Source organism: Stylophora pistillata, chromosome 3 (genome assembly GCF_964205215.1).
Source record: "Stylophora pistillata chromosome 3, jaStyPist1.2, whole genome shotgun sequence".
NCBI lineage: Eukaryota > Metazoa > Cnidaria > Anthozoa > Scleractinia > Pocilloporidae > Stylophora > Stylophora pistillata.
The window spans coordinates 19,506,687-19,520,000 of NC_142521.1; the positions used below are offsets into that span (position 1 = coordinate 19,506,687).

Sequence of the window (13,314 nt, forward strand, 5' to 3'; positions counted from 1 at the left end):
CGGATATATCTCTGCATAAAAAATATATGGAAAGACAACGTTTTCCTTTCCGATGCTTTTATTTAAAAAATCATGTCGAGTGAATAAGTCATTCGAGAATTCGTAGAGCACATCTACAGATTTCGAATTCAACTTTGCATAATTTTGGAATGACGTTAATTCCTGAGTCATTGTCGATTTCATTACGATAAAACTACTTTTCAAGTTTCGCTTCGTTGTATAAAGTTTTGTTTCTACTGAAATCAAAATTGCTTATTTCAAATTGTGATAACTGCCGACAGTATTTTCGGTTATGTGTGGCTGGATTAACAGGAAGGGGGGTATTGTTTAAAGAAGTTGCGAGAACCAATATTAATGTTCAGAAAAGAATGAATGGATAATATCAACTATTAACGAAGGGAGTGTGAGCCTTTCTTGTTTGGATAATCATTGAGCAAACCTATCGAAATCAGTTTTGCTTTGAATAAACGATTCCTTTCTCTTGAACCTTTACAGTGTATAAAAGTAGTAATTATTAAGGCCATCATTACCTATCGACGAAAAGGACTATTCATTTCATGGGATGTGCATAGTTGTTCCTAATCTTGTTGATACTGAAATCAAAATTATGTGAAAACCGCCAACAGCATTTCCATTGTGTGAGGGTGGAGTCACAGAAAATAGGCTATTATTTAAATAAGTTGTGAAAACCTATCTATTATCAGAAAATAAAAGAAATGAATGGATGACATATAGCGTTAATTAAGCGAGTGCGAGCCTTTATTTGTAGCATCATTGAGCTAACCCTTCCGTTTTGCTTTCAATGAATGATTCCTTAGGGGAGACCATTTAACTTTCAACGGGGGTGGGTGATTTTCAAAAAAATTTCCTGCAAGTGCTTGTTGAAGGAGAAAAATTGTATGCAGCCCAAATGTAACAGAAAAAATGTACCAAAAAATCGGAAAAAAATATCCTGCACAACAGATTGCTAGGAAAAAAGTTCTTGATGACCAGAAATCACCCACCCCCCCTCAAAAGTTACTTTGTGTCACATTCGCATTAATCATCACCTCCCGGTTATTTAAGTTAATCAAGTCGCGAGATTCACTTTATTTCAACTGGTCATTTAGAGGCGATGGCCAAAAAAAAATAGGAGAGAAATTAAGCCGAAAGTGTCGGTACGTACGGAAATTGTTCAAGATTGCTTAGCCTCAGAGTAAAAGATATAAAAGGGAATTGCCCCTTCTGTGTTGCAATTTTTGGAAAAGAGATGCTTTCCACTGACAATTTATACAGTGTAAGTACAGAATCGTTTTCTCTCAACAAATAACTCGCCAATTCCAATCAATACAAAGCTACGCCTAATGGGGGCATGTTGAAACCTAGCGGTTGCAATTTTTGAAACTGCTATGGTATGAGGAACACTGCAATTGCAAAAATCGGTTAAAAAATATTAACAACAACCCCCGGCCTCCCTTCGTTGTTGAGGTAATTCCCACTTGATCATGTTATAATAATATCAGGGCAATATGTTTTTATTGAAAAATACAACAACAAAATACAAGAGCGTCATTTTTTTTCTCATTTGTTTCTTGTTTTTTGTTTAATTGTTTTGTTTTGTTTTGTTTTGGCCTTATCAAAGCCCGAACACTTTGTTTTGGGGTGAATAAAACAAACAAACATAATTTTCAAGAGGCATGACTGTAGTGTTCATGGAGTTCCTTTTATTTATAAGGGATAGTACGTTGGCACTATTGCCAGAACATTTTCGAAAACGGCTTCCAACCCGCACCAATCTCGCCACATGTGTTCGTCAACGAAATCCTGGATGTCCTCTTGGCAGATTCCTTTCTCCCTCTTTACGTGGTACTTGACACGCGCCCACGCTGACTTGGCCTCTTGCGTATGTACGCCAGCAACGGAATCAACGAAATGGTTCTGATGGACAACTATCCTGAGCATGGTCACGTTAGGAACGTGCAGATGAAGGTTCCTGGATGCAGCCCAGGCGTCAGTGTGCACCTCTGACCCAGGCAGGAGGACCCTTTGAAGAATACTGGACAATGTTCGGCAGTCTCTTCTCCTCACAACTTGAAAGTAGCCGTGACAAGGACTGTGTTCTGTAGAGATCACGCCAAACACCCACACTTCATCACTGGCCCTGCGACCTCTTTGGTACTATAACGATTGAATTTTTTACAACGGCGATTTAGATTGGCCTTCATGCTTATCAAAATAACGATAAAATTTGATTTACTATGTGCAAAATCAAGCGCCAAATAAACCCTCCTCTATACCAGATTTAATGGCGGGTGTCAGGCGTTTTTGTATTATGGGCACGGTAGCGAGAAAAACGAACAATTCTTTAACCTGGCTGTGCTCACGAGCGTATGTATGACTTGCAGCAAGATGAAAAGGCTTGTGGATCAAACCCTATTAATATTTCTTGGTAAAATAATCTTTCCGTACAGAGAGTTGGATCTGTTTGAGACTTGGCGGCAAATCTATATACTACTTTGATTGTGGGATGTTCTAGGCTAGTAGAGGCAGACGTGTTACAGGGGGCAATCTTAAAAGGGGGCGTAACCTCTGTCAAACCATAAGCAAATGAATAAATGAGACTTGGCGAGCCCGGAAATCGTTTGATTTCCTTTAAAAGTTGTCAAGAAGTTGCTACAAAACTAAGTTTTCGAATAGAAGCTTCCGTAAAACTAAGGAAAGACGTCTTTCAGCTTCGAGACTGTTGCAACAAGAAAATAGTAAGTTCATTTTGCCATTGAATGTTTAGAAACGGCTCTACAAATTGATCTCTCGATCGATCCATCGGGGCAGCTAGCTAGACATGGGCATAAAATAAGTATAGGCTTACAATTTGAAATATGTTTAAATATTTTCTTGATAACGGAGATAAATAAGTACTGCTTTACTGATGAACATAACGACAAGCAATGTGAAAACAGCCCTATTAAATTACTAGTTTTTAAATGTACATGCATGTGTTTTGTAAACCAAGTTTTTGCAACTAATGTGACAAATCTTCAACTACCCTCATACAGGGTGGCAGTTTATATTTGTTTTTGGTGTAAAAAAATATAAATAGAAAAAGATGTGTCTGTCAAATAATTGTTAGGAATCTCACACAAAGAAAACCAGAAAGTAAGCTAGTGGAGTGTCATGATTTTGGTAAACCAAAAATGATAACAATACATTTTTAAACTATTTCTATTACATAATTACCAGCTTCAGGGATTAGTTCAATGTTACCCAAAACCAGTCTCTCTGAAATTTGCCTCAATAACTCAGCTGTTCCAAATTGTTCTGGAGATTATGTGGAAGGGAATGAATACTCTTCATCGGTCAGTGGCTGTGGTAGCTTTTGACAGTGATGGCACTGTTTTTAGAGCAACCTATGCAGTTGGGTTCCCTTAGTATCATTGATATTTTCCCAAGGATATGGCATGGTCCAAATTGGCAAGAACAAACCTAACAGTGAACTTCCTTATTATTAGTCGTTTCCAGAAGTAACATTTGCTGTATTACTTTCAGGAACTCAGAAATTTATTTATATATTTATTTCCTTTTTTTTTTTTAGCTAAAGTAGGATTGTACATGCCACTACTTCTCTACAACAGAAAAAAAAGATTATTTAGCGTTATTGATAACAAAAGAGACATTCTTGAGTAAATAGAAATTTCCTTGTGGAGTTCAATTTTCCAAGTCAAGATTTAAAAATACAATTTTCTTGTTTATTCTGATTAAGAGTAGCTAAGGTAGAGTAACTTATTTAAATACATATTTGAAAAAGAGATTTATGCTAAAAATTACATTTTCCAAATGCAGGTTGGAAAATAAAATTTCCATCTTTACCAAGCTAGAAACTTCGTACAACTTGGCTGCCAACCTGGCCGTAAGCATGTGCATATGACACGAAAAGAAATTAAATATGGTGGCAGAACATAAAGGAAATATGAGGGAGATATTTTACGTTCCTAATTTTTGTAATTTCCACTCATATGGGTACTTTTCTCAGCTTAAAAATTAATAAAGCTATAATCGAACTACATTTTTATCGCACAAGAAATGAAAATAATTTCAGTCAAGCCACTGCCTTTTGCGATCAAAGAACTCTAGACAAACACAATGAAGTCCTTACTAACCTCTTAAAAAATCACTTAACTTCATGCCTTTCTGAGCGTGAGGAGTAAACGTTCTTGTCCCGACAAGTTTTCCCAGCTTCCCATTCAAGAGATGAGATGTAACCCTTGCAAACCAAACGTTTTTCTCCCGAAAAAACACATTCTAGGGCACTGCCTTTTCAAGACGAAAAGCAGACTTCTTTGAAAGTGAAACCAATGTGGAATCGGCGCCATCATTGTAATAGTAGTAATAGTAATAGTAATAGTAATATTCTTGGGTTTCAGGTGATGTCACAAGCTTTGCTGAAGTTAGTGTCCGCCATGTTGGTGTCCCGCGGGTGTCAAATTTACGAATAATTAGTCGATTTCTATAGTGAAGCCCTCTCTCTTATCGCCGTATTATTTCGCCAACTACATGAATATCCAGAAAGAAAAAAGCGATAAAAGTATCTGGCATTCATCTTAAGGTATCCCAGTGCTCTCTGAGTATGCTGAAAGCTTAGAGAGTTGGAAGGAAAGATGTTTGAAAAAGATCTCGGTCATCGGGGTTGACCCTGCAAGCATACCAGCCGAGAAGTTCGGTCCAAAATGCTTGCCTCCTGTGGAAGTGTCGGACTTGCTGAGTTACCTCGTTCTTGAGACCAGCTTCTACACCAAGAAGCAGTTCAAGGCGTTTAATCAAATGGTGTCGGGATTTGTAACCTCAGTTGTAGGTAAAGTATTTGCCGGCAAGTATGTCGTGAGAGCACGAGTTTGGACGGCGGAAACCTAAATAAATAAATACACACAATAATTTACACAGGTTGATACTTAACGGTAACGAAATTTTTGAAAGGCTCAGTTCTGACAAGTGTGCGGTGAGAAGATTTGCCTGATCGCAGACACATTTGCGTTGTGCTGTCAAGTACCCGCTCATGAATATAGGGGTATGAAGGATGGCCTGGTCGAATTTTACGAATAAACCCGCGCGCAGACAAGGTCTGAATGGCAGCCTTTTCAAGTGTATGTTCGTATGGAAGGTCAGGCCATATAATAGAAAGAGCCCTTTTCTGGACGTCTTATAGTTAATCTTATGGTTTTCCTATACCCTTGAATATATCTCTGAACTCGGATAATATGTACTCCTTTGTTAAGGGCAAACAGTGTCTCTTTCCATTTAAGATGACTGCGTCATCCAGCACCTCAAATGTAGGCTTGTTAACCTTACTGGAATCTGGTCGCAGAGCGTTGACACTTGTATGGATTTGTGGTGTACTGGTTAAGGAGGGCGGGGTTACCTCTGGGAAAGCAATGTAGCTGACTTGATGGGCTGTTTCTCTGCCTAGAATGAGATACCCTCGAGTGTCAGTCACTTGACAAGTCACCATCTGTGGTTGTTGTCTATCACCAGTATGAATCGCTATGGTACACGCCCCTAGGTTCGCCACAGGGGATTCTCCATACCCGAATATTTGTTTAGAGGTAGGGGTAAGACTCTTATCTCCAAATAAGGATTTGTGTAGATACAATGGCATTACGTTGCATCCTGCGCCTGTGTCGATCTCGCATTCAACCTCATATATGGGTCCTCCACTTGCAGTACTTAACCAAAGAGGCTTGATGTGCTTGCTTGAAGTATCATTAATACTCTTCACATGAAAAGTCTGGATACGGTGAAACATTGTGTGTTGGTTGTCCTGTAGTACGTGTGGATCGAACATCATTTGGTAGTCCTGTGGAGGATCACGAGTTGAAATCTGATTGGCACTGGCTCCTGTCTGCGGTGCTTGTAAGCCATGTACTTGAACCTGCCTAGGCTCACCAGTTGTACTTTGTTTACCTGTTTTGCTCTTGCAGCACTTTTTGTAGTGTCCTTTCTTTCCACACTTGTGACAAGTAACACCCTTGGCTGGACACTGCGATCTGGGATGAGCAGGCTTTGCTCTACAACAGAAACAACTTTGCCTTTTTGTCTCACCATGCTCTTTATCTTTAGACATCTTGTCTCTATTTGACCACTCCGTTGATTTCCCGTCTTTTTGATACTTTGCTTGCACTTTGTGAATCTATGTCGATCCTTGTTGTATTGCAGTTGTTGCTGCGGTTGCTGTACTGAGAGTCTCCATAATTGATCTTTGACAATCGCTGTTTTATAGGAGAGTCGCAGTTTCGATCACTCGTTGGGCGGTAAGGGAGTCCTGGTATTCTTCCAAACACTTTAGATAAACTTTTGGATTCTTTAAACCAAGGAGAATAGCGTTCCTGAGAGCCCTGTCCTTTGCGTCTTCTGGCCATCCGCATGCATCAGTGACTTGCCTGCACTTTTCGATGTACTCTGGTACTTCCATATCACCTTGAGTGAGCACTTTGTACTGTGTAGCCGCAACTAGTTTGCTCCCTCTGAGTTTGCATTGCTCCTCCACCTTTCTGAGATGTATCTCCCATTTCTTGCGATCATCGGCTGGAATTGTTGCCTTGTCCAAAATATTTTGTCCACGTTCACCCGACCACTGATAAATGCATAGACAAACAAACTCTGGGTCTGCCTTGGTCATTGCAAGACCTCTGCAAAAAATCGATACCTTCTTTTTCCATTCTAGGAAACGTTCGTGAAGTTTTCCGTCGTTTGTCCAATCCAAGATTGGTCCTTTCGCGAGAACTGCCATGGTGAACTTGAGGCTTGTGAACACAAAATATTCGCTCGAACTCTGCGATCGTCGATTATCGATGAACTTGTTCGTCTTCCAGAACGTAGACTAGACTTTTACTCCTGACACCATGTTTCCTCATGTGGTTTTTTGTCTCTGGCATGAAGAAATGTATCCGCACAAGACAACCTTTCCTAAAGATGAGAATTAAATTTTATTTTCTGCGTCCTAACCGCTTTCTTGATGCTTAAATACAAAACATTCACACTCGCTATGAATAATAATTTTTAGCGCAATCTATAGCTAATTACATATGAATAAAAGAGTGGTGCGTACTGGGAATAACGACCTAAACAAATACGACTAATTGCAATATGCAATGGCATATTGCAACACATTCATAAACTCGTTTATTCGAGTATTTGCCAATTTTGACACCAAGTCTTTAAGATTATCCAACCATTATTTCCACGTCAGTGTCCACCAGGTTCATAAGAGAAACCATAAGCAAACGAAAGTCTATTTCAAGGGTTTCATTGGTTAAAACTGCTTTCTGACACATTCTTAAAAACTTTGTTGGGTATCGACGAAGGTTACTGTCCGTTACAAATTCCCGTACTTCATCGTCAACAGATCGCAGAAACATGATAATCTCATCTCTGGGAAACACCAGATTTCTCTCATCAAGATTTTTCAGACTTGAAGAAATGTCCTATTTATCCTTCGTAACTAGTTGCTGTAAAATTTCCAATTCCTGCTCCATAACCGGTTTCCTCTGTTTTGACAAATCTCCCTGTCCCTTTTTTCTAGGAGTCTCCTTCCGCAGTTTAATCATACACTGCAGAGCCGCCCCACAATACCAAAACAAAGTAACGTCCAATTCTTTCAATAGTTTACATCTTCCTCCATTAAAAACCATCAGCAGCAATTTCGCTCTTAGTCTTTCTCAGGAGTACATGTTTATGTATGATCGCTGTTCCGATCCGTCAAGCTCTGATCCATTACCCAAAAAATAAACGAGGTCAGAACTTTTCTTCTGCAGTGTAAGTAAGTAGACTTTATTGGAGAGGGTGACATTTCACAGTAACTAAATTGATAACCTAATGGCCCTTGTAGTAAATACAAGAGAAAATTAATCAAAAACTGACCTACAATCTAGCAAACATGATTTATATTAAAAAGATATAAAACTACTAGATATTAATAAAAGACTGCGTAATTAATTGATTTTTAAAAATTGATTTATAGAGTGATCCTTTAAAATGATTTGTGCCAGGACTACGTTTAAGATCTACATTTACCTTGTTCCATTCTTGGATTGCTTTAACGGTGAATTTCCGGCCACCTTCCTTACATCTCTTGTAGCGAGGACAACTTAAATTTACATTGCAGAATGTGGTTTTTTTATTATGGATGTCAGAGTTTTTGATTAGTAAGTCATTTATATATTCTGGAGTATTACCATAAAAGTACCTCTAACCCCAAAAATTTTTTTTGGCCATATTAAATCTCTCTATTGCACTGAGCAAAATGCTGCAAAAATTTTTGTGTTTGGTTAAAATCGCGAATTTTTATGATTTTTCGTGGAAAATCGCATTTTTTCGAAACACAACCGAGGTGTGGGAATATCAAGATGGGTCTGGGTCGAGCACAGTTTGTGACGTTATTCCAGGCTTTCCAGTTTGCTTCAGGGTCAAGGACTGGATGAAGTATCTTGACGGATATGCCTGATAAGGGTGTTGTTTTCGGGTGTAGCAACACTCCCAACAAAGAAAAAAGCATAGCACTTCATCCGATACCATTTTATGGGGCAGATGACCCGGAGAAAAAAAAAGAGAAGAAAGAATTGGGTTGACCTTGTGCAATTGAAGCGTGCACATTGGAAGCCCACAAAATACTCGGCCGTGTGTTCCAACCACTTCCCAGAAGACGACTATTCAGTCATGTTTTCTGCTCTGACTAGCGAGACCATGCAACGAAGGTTGCGAAAAGACGGAGTTGGAATTTGCGTCTTTCCTACTGTTCATGCGTGGAATGCTGAGGAAACGAAATCAGCTGAAAGTGATCGAAGTAAGAGAAAGGTGAGAAAAATTTACCAGATCAGGCTTTAGCGAAGATTTCGTCTCGTTGGGAACGTATCGCTTTATATAACTTACTTGCTGTTTGTGAAAGTTTTGATATGCCTGGTTATCTCTACTTGTTTGTCAAGAGAATGTGTATGGTGGCCGAGAACTGCCATTAAAAATATTCAAATTTATAGGAATTACTTTTGTTATTTTTGTTTTAATTTCGATTTATCTCTCATTTTTCTTTATAAAATAAAAGCAAGTGAAAGTAAAATGTAAAATAGAAATAAAATGAAACCAAAGATAAATCAAATCAAATCAAAATTAAATACTACCCGGCCGAGTGCTGCCACTATTTTTTTTTTTTTTTTTCGCGGTCGGGAAAAAAAAATTTGTTCTTAGCCGAACACTGCCACATGGCCGAGGGCTGCCAAACAAACCCAGAATGTACTACCATCAAAAAGTTCATGAGAAGCAATTTCTAGGTCGAGTAATTAATACCCATGTCCTCGTACGTCTAGCAGCATGAGCTTTTTGTCTGACTTTTCATAAGAAAAATGGATTAGACATTGAGCCTTCTGACCCATAATATCTGTTTCCTCGACACAACAATCACCAGTGTTGTGTAATTACTTGGTAAACTGTCCATCAATAATCTCCTGCACAGTCACAAATTCTCCTTTATCATCTTCACCGTAGTAGATCTTTCTAGACCTAAGGACCTCTCCAAATGCATATTTTCCAATAGTTTTTGTTCCAACTGGCGAGCAAAATTCCTTGCAAAAAGATGCATCTGAACCGCCTTTTGGGTATGTTGTTGAACAGTTTGCCCAATGTCATTTATTCCCTTCACAGCATCAGGAAGGTATCTTTTAATTACCCAGGTAGTCCCCTTGAACTGTGGGTGCTTTGTGGTTGCTTTGTATGCATTGCGAAACCCACCATGAGCAAACGGCTCTTATTCTTTGTTGAATTCGACAGTTATTATTATACAGCTCCTTTCCTTCAATTAATTTATGCGTTGTATCTCCTGCATCACGCTTCTTCCCTCTTTTCGCAGTCACTTTCTCTTTTAAGTTTTCCACGTGGCATCCACCATACTAGAATCTTGAAAGCAATCCTGCAAAGAATTCTGGGTTTGTTTGGCAGCGTTCGGCCAGAAACAAATTTTTTTCCGACCGCGAAAAAAAAAAAAAAAAAAATAGTGACAGCGCTCAGCCGGGTAGTATTTAATTTTTATTTGATTTGATTTGATTTCTATTTTACATTTTACCTTCACTTGCTTTTATTTTAAAAAGAAAAGTGAGAAATAAATCGAAATTAAAACAAAAATAATTCCTAGAAATTTGAATATTTTTAATGGCAGTTCTCGGCCACTGTAATATTAAGAAGCAGGACGAGACAAATATAAATGTCAACAGTTTTAATCAAGATGGCAGATCTATCTCAATGTGCTAGTCACGTGAGACGTATACATAGTACACAGGGATACCATACTACACCTCCCCTTAAAGCTTTTACAGTAATCAAACAGACAATTATAAACTACATATCAAACAGTATAAGGGTCTACTGTAAACAAAAGCAATGTTCAAATGTTCAACGTTCAAGTGTCCTGAATAAGTCTCTGCGGCGGTTTTACTACTCTCCCTGAGCGCGTCATGTGCACTTTCGGGGTGTCTGGTTTAGCTTTGTAGCAGCTCTCAGTAGGCCTGATCGCAGCTGTGGTCAGGTCTTTGCTGGTGGGCACTTTCGATTTTTTTCCTCAGCATTTCTGTCTCAAGGTTAGCTTCTGGTTGGGTGTCGGGTGTCTTTGTACAGGTATCTGCTGAAACTAGGGCTGCCCTGTTCCTTCGAAGCTGTGTTCCCTTGTCTGTTTCAACTATGTAGGATCGTGGTGATGAAGATGCCGCTAGGACTCTTCCCATCCGATCTTGATCGCGAATCCAAACTTTCTCTCCGCTCTGAAGTTCTGGTAGGTCTTTTGCCTTGTATCTGCGGTCATGGTTGCTTTTCTGGTTGCTGCGGTAAAGTTCCTATTTTGCATCTAGTTTTGCCAGGTCTTTCAGTCGTAGGTTTGGTTGTAGATTGTCAGGGAAGGTTGGTAACTGGATGCGGAGTTGGCGGTTCATCAGAAGTTCGCATAGCGCTCTACTTCACCATTTCCTCTTCCGTACGTTGGCGAGCTAGTAATATGAGTGAACCCGTAAATACTTGCAAACAGTTGGAAGGATTGGGCCGTTATTGGACACCAGTAAGTCTGGAATTCCGTGAGTTGAAAATATTTCTTTCATGGCTTTGATTACAGACTCGGACAATTCACTGGGAAGTGCTTTAACTTCAGTCCACCTTGAGTAGTAGTCGACTACAATAAGATGTTTCTTTCCCTTTGGATCGAAGAGATCAGCGGCTAGTGTTTCCCATGGCCTGGATGGGAATGACGATGGCATCAGGGGCTCCTTGGGCACTGGTCTGTTCTTAGCGCACGTAAAACATTTCGTCACCATGTCTGTTATCGCTGTAGTAATCGCCGGCCACCACACAGACATCTTGCCTCGTGCTTGCGTCTTTGTTATCCCAAGGTGTCCTTGATGTAAGAGGTCAAGTATTTCCAGCCTCATTCCTGCTGGAATCACAATACGGTCATCATGTAGTAGAATCTTGTCTATCACAGTTAAATGTTTCTTATTCTCCCAGTATGGACGGAGTATGGTAGAACTTGGCATGTAAGCTGGCCATCCTTCCAGGCAGTACTTCTTGATCATCCTGCCTACTTCATCCTGGTCTTGGGCTTCACTGATATCTTGCAGCCGCTTAGGCGTTGCTGGAAGCCCTGCTACGATCTGTTGTGTGAAGCTTTCCACTTACTCCACAAGATCTATGTTCTCATTTACATTCTTCTCGATAGGAGCGCGTGACAACGTGTCTGCGGTAATTTGTTCCTTGCCGGGTACATATACGACGTTGAGTTCATACTTCATGAGATGCATTCTGAATCTTAAGATGCGTGGTGGCATTTTGGAGAGATCAGTTGAAGTGAAAAGGGGTACTAACGGCTTGTGGTCCATTTCCACTGTAAACTTCATTCCGAGTACGTAGTCAGAAAACTTGTCACAAGCCCATGTCACAGCCAGGGCTTCTTTCTCAATGACTGCGTACCTTTTCTCAGTTTCTGAGAGGGATCTAGATGCATAGTACACCGGCTTCCTGGTACCGTCCTCTTGGAGTTGTAGAAGAACAGCTCCAAGTCCAAAGTTAGAGGCATCGCTTGAGATGACTGTAGGACGACTTGGGTCGTAGTGGGCAAGATTTGTTGTAGATGTCGTTCATTCTTGATTCCTTCAAATGACTGCTGTTGGGCTTTATCCCATTTCCACATGTTCTCTTTTTTTAGGAGTTGTCGTAGTGGTTCGTTGAGATTGGCCAGGTTTGGTATAAACTTTGCCATTTGATTGACCATTCCCATGAAGTGTTGGAGGTCGTTGACTTTCTGTGGGACTGGGAAATTGCGTATAGCTTCAGTTTTGGCCAGGTCTGGACGGATGCCTTGTTCGTCAATAATATGTCCCAGGAATTTTACAGAACGTTTAGAAAACCCACATTTCTCGTTGAGCGTCACTCCGGCTACCTGTAGCCGCTTAAGGACAGTTCTCAGTCGTTCATCATGTTCTGCTTGTGTTGCCGCGTGTACAAGGGTGTCATCAATATGGCATACGACTCCCTTGAGGTCCCCCAGGATACTAGTCATGGTGCGCTGGAAGACTTCTGGGGCTGAGGTGATCCCAAAGGGAAGACGATTAAAACAGTAACGACTGTATGGCGTGATGAAGGTTGTAAGTAGGTGGGACTCCTTGTCGAGAGGGAGTTGCCAAAACCCGTTGTTAGCGTCGAGTTTGCTAAAGACTCTACTTTTACTCAGCTTTGCTAGGCTTTCATCTATGGAATACATTGGATGGACCTCTCTTAACGCTTTTGTTGAGTTGGACTAGGTCTACGCAGATGCGAACTTTTCCGTTTGGCTTGAGGACTGGGACTATCCCGGAGCACCATTCGGTTGGCTCTGTAACTGGGGAGATGACTCCTTCTTGAATCATCCTCTCTAATTCCTCCTTTACTTTAGGGAGTAATGGGTGGGGAACTCTTCTTGGTGTGTACAGGCACACTGGCTGGGTGTCAGGTTTAAGAGCAATACGATATTCCGTTGTCATCTTCCCGAGTCCGGTGAACAACTTTGGGAATTCCGTTCTAAAGTTAGGTACTTGCGTACTCAGTTCTTCAACGTCTGCGTCGAGGCGTTGGACAGGACCGAGATCAACACAGGCTCGTCTGCTGAGGAGCGAAGATGACTTGTTTTTAATGACGTAAACTCGTTCTTGGATCTTGCATTGTCTGTACTTAATCATGGCTAGGAATGATCCAGTAACAGGTAGGCGGGTCCCCCCCGGCCCCATGAGTGTTTGCTGGACATTCTCCAAAGGCTGATTCTTTAACCAGGGTAATGAGTCA

General features: G+C 40.5%; 1 pseudogene; it reads left to right on the forward strand.

The window, feature by feature from the left end:
- Positions 1-8,069: 8,069 nt before the first annotated feature.
- LOC111343255 (uncharacterized) overlaps positions 8,070-13,314 on the forward strand; it is an 11,495-nt pseudogene continuing 6,250 nt past the window's right edge.